Genomic DNA, 4272 nt, shown 5'->3' with positions numbered 1-4272 from the left:
ACTGTAGGTGATGGATTTTTGCAATATGACTGTATGCAACTTTAATGCTTTGTTTGAAGAAGACCCTAAATACTTATTGTAAAAAATAGTTTATAAATACCTGAAGGCATTAAAACATCACTAAAACTACTGTCTTTTGGGCACTGAACCCAGATGAAACCTCATAAAAAGTCTGACACACATTTGAAACTAAGAGTTTAGTGTTTTCTCCTTGTTTTAATGTGTGGATTACTGAGCATCTCTAGACTGCAACAATTAAAAAATGGAAATTACACTGCTTTTCTCAATACTTATGTTCTCTTTATCTTGGCTGGTCATATAACTCCTATGGGGATGCCTTTCAAGTCATAACAGTAAATCCTAGTTAGCAAAGCATGTATAAGTAATCTCTAATTTGCTACAGTGGGAAATTCTGGATTAACAAACACAGGTTTTAAAATTTTTAAAAGTCAATGTAATTGTACATATTTACAGAAAATAGTGTGACATTTCAATGAATGAGTGGAGCCACATTTTATTTTGATAAAATACATAAAAGGTTATTGTGAACTATAGTCCCACAAACATGCTGTGTTACTAGGAACCTATTCCTTTGCTTTAACTTTAACTTGGTACCTGATATCTAAAGTCCCTCACCTCCTTGCTGCTCCCCATTCCCAGTCTCTAGTAATAAAACTGTGTGTTTAAATTAAGTTTTTATTTTTTGGTTTCTATATATGAGGGAAAACATGTGACTAGCTTATTTCACTTAACATGATGTTTTCCTTTCATCCATTTTTCTGCGAATGAAAGGATTAATTTTTTATGGCTGATTAATATTGCATTGTCTACATATAACACATTTTTATTCATCTGATAATGGACACCTTGATTTTTAAATTTTTTTCTCATTTAAAATTTATTTCACATGATTCTTCTTAGCATGCAGTACACTTTCTTCAGAAATAAAAAAAAACCTTTACTGCCCCATTCACATTATAAATTAATGTACAAATATAGAATTGCTAGAAACAATATTTATAAAAGTCCACATAATTTTCACATACAAAAATATCCATAGAAACCAATTTTTTTACACATAGTATGGTCATTTCTTTGGTCATTTTTCTGCATACCAGTAATGTGATGTCATTTGCACCTCAAAAAGCTGTTTAAAAAAATAATTTCCTGTATATTTCAAAATAAAGCATTTTTAAAAAATAATGCTGTGAATCTCCAACAATCATTCACGGGGAAGAGTTAAAGTAACTTTTACCATGTACTTGAGTTCCTGTTTCTAAAAAAACTTAAACCCTGAACTAGCAATGCTCACAGCGACTCAGACACATGGTAGGAAAGGCAACTCACAAGACTAATCTTAATGTCCCCAGAAATTCATCTGCATCCTAACAGACCCGAAGATGTCACCTGCCAGTGGCTGAGTGGGTCCCGGGTCCCAGGAACTCTGTTGGGACACTGGGAGGTGACTATAAAAATGATTTGAAGACAGCTCTGAGGAGTAAAAGGGAATGCTAAAATAAATAACACCATGTATATTCTTCACAAATTTGATCAGATGGTTTACTGCATTAAAAACTAAAAATCCCACTTAAAAGCTGTTTGTTAATAAAACTCTGATAATACTTGGTCGGAAGATGAGATATCCAGGACACAAGCTGGGAGGGCGAGGATGGCAGGCTGAGACGGGAAGCAGGCAGTGGCCACCCCAGCCCCAGCAGTTCTTACAGCGGGGCTGCCTATGGCTCGGGATGTTGATTTCAACCAGAATCCTTGGTCCAAGGAGAGCTATGCTCCATTCCTGCCCCTTCAACACTTGTGCCTGCCTGAGGAAGCTGGCTTGTTTTCCTGGAACTAGAACACACAGGCTCCAAGCTGCTGCCTCTGAAGCCAGACTGCCTGCATCCCATCTTGCCTCCATCCAGCTTCCTGTGTGACCCCAGGCCAGTTTAACATCTCAGGGTTTCACTTCCCTGGGGTGGAAAATGAGGGGGCACCATCACCCCGGACTCCCAAGGCTGCTGTTTAGTGGGTTGACACCTGTCAAGTGTCTACAGCGCTGCTTGGCAGACAGGGTGGCTTCCGGCTGCACTGCTATTAGTATTGACCTTGTACCAGACGCCAGGAATGAGCAGAGGTGACCTGTGAACTGGTCCTACGACAGTAGGAGCAAAACTGAATTGAGACAAAGGACACAAAGCTGGCGGTTTCCTATTAAAATCCCAGACAGCTGGCTTTCCTAAAGAAATCAGAGCGTGCCAGCCCCAAAACCCCGACTGCCTCAGCTGCAGGCTGCTGATGGATTCCGCGGCCCCCCTGCCCCACAGCTTTATGGGCTAACGTTTTTAAGTCCCCTGCACACATACGCAATCCTGGCATGCAGTGAGTGATGAACGAGACATGGTCCCTTGCCCTCACAGGGCTCACAGAACACAGGGAGGTATCCAGAGAGACCTGTAGAAGCAGCTCGCAGGGCTACGGGAAGTTATGGACCATACCCCATGTCACTCCCAGCACAGCCAACCGGCCACACAGCCACCCCAGGAGCTTGCCAGGGCTGCAGGACTCACTTGGGCTCTAGCCCAGAGCTGCTGGCTTGGCCCTGCGTTCTCTCCACTCTCAGGTGCGCCTAGCAGTCTCAGAGGCACTGCCCTACACCTCGGAGCCCTCGCGCGGGTCGATGAGGCTGTTGACCATGCTGAAGTTGTAGAAGGGACTGCTGAACGGGCTGCTCTGGCCTCCTCCGCTGCCGCCAGGGAAGGGGCTGTAGTAGGAGGGCCGCTGGCCGCTGCTGCTGCTGCCGCCCTGCTCAGCTGCAAAGCATTGGGCGAGGCCTTGGAGATGGAGGTGGCGGGGGGAAGGGGCCGCCGGGGGTCAGCTGGGGGCCCTGCAGGCCCAGGTGGCGGCCGCCTGGCACAGCGCGCAGCGTGCTCCCGCTGCTGTCGACGCTCAGGGTGCTGAGGCTGCTGAAGAAAGTGTTGAGGCATGGCGTGGAGGTGAGCATGCCCCCCGGGAGACGAGGCAGTACTCTTGGTGCCCTCGGGAGGCTCCGGGGACTGGGAGGGCCTCAACAGAGAGGGGCTGTCCCCCTCGGGCTTCCCGCCCACGCCAGCCCCTGATCCGGAGGAGAGCCCCTCTTCTGATTCTGCTGTCCCTGCAGCCACAGTACAGGCCTTGCTGGCTTCAGAGCGGCGCTTCGGGCGGAAGTTGCCTTTGTCGAACATTTTCTCACAGTTTGGGTACAGAGTCCAGTAATTACCTTTCCCTGGGTCGTCCTCGTCGCGGGGCACCTTCTTGAAGCAGTCGTTGAGCGACAGGTTGTGGCGGATGGAGTTCTGCCAGCCGGCCTTGCTGCGCTGGTAGAAGGGGAAGCTGTCGGCTACGAACTGGTAGACGTGGCTGAGCGTGAGCTTGCGCTCGGGCGCGCTCTGGATGGCCATGGAGATCAGCGCCAGTACGAGTAGGGAGGTCGCACCATCTTCATCAAGTCCTCGCGGCTGGCTCAGGTCAGCCAGCCCAGATCTGCCGGGGCGGCGGGCCCCGCGGGAGAGGCGGGCGCGGCGGGCGCCGGCTGCGCGAAAGGCCGCTGCGCGCAGCCGAAGGAGCCGGTGGCGGCCGCGGGCTGCAGGAAGGGCCGGGGCGCGGCGCCGGGGGCGGTGGCGCTGGTGGAGGCGGCGGGGCGCCCAGTACGCGACGCCCGTGGCGGAGGGCGAGCCGCCCACACCCGGGCCGTTGAGCCACAGGTAGGGGTTGGCGGCGGCGGCCGGCTGCGCGGTGTAGTCAGCCAGCCCGTAGGGCGTCCTGGCGGCCGGGGGCGCGCCCGGGACGGTGGTGGCGGCGACCGAGGGCAGGGTGGGCTGTGAGTATACCCCGAAGTTGTCCCCGCAGTAGAGGGCCATGTCGGCGGGCGGGTGCGGCGTGGCGGCAGCCAGGGGCGAGCGGGGCTGGTCTCGCCACTCAGACGAGAGCATCCCTTTGGGGGCCAACCCTGCGGCCCCTCCTCAGCCCTGGCTCGGCGCACGGCCCCGCAGACCGGGCTCGGGCAGGTCGATTTTTAAATGTTATTTATTGCAGCATTAGTCAGAATACTTATACCTTAGATTTATACAAAGCATAAGGATACACAAATATGTTTTACATTATCTTGATCAGTAATGATATTTGGTCTAACAGGTAAGAAATTTTTAGGTGAAAATGTGTTACTTTTCTCACTTTTAGAAATCTAGAGCATTTGTATGTTCATTGTTTACTATGCAATGAATGGTATAAATTGTC

The 4272-nt window shown here is 50.4% G+C and overlaps 1 pseudogene; it reads right to left on the bottom strand.

Moving 5' to 3' along the window:
* Positions 1 to 245: 245 nt before the first annotated feature.
* Positions 246 to 3896, bottom strand: LOC138850285 (forkhead box protein I3 pseudogene; annotated as a pseudogene).
* Between the last annotated feature and the right edge of the window lie 376 nt (positions 3897 to 4272).

Source organism: Oryctolagus cuniculus, chromosome 7 (genome assembly GCF_051225735.1).
Source record: "Oryctolagus cuniculus isolate XC-2025 breed Fujian yellow rabbit chromosome 7, ASM5122573v1, whole genome shotgun sequence".
Lineage (NCBI taxonomy): Eukaryota > Metazoa > Chordata > Mammalia > Lagomorpha > Leporidae > Oryctolagus > Oryctolagus cuniculus.
Note: the sequence above shows the minus strand (reverse complement) of the source record. Positions and strands in the feature narration are given on the sequence as shown.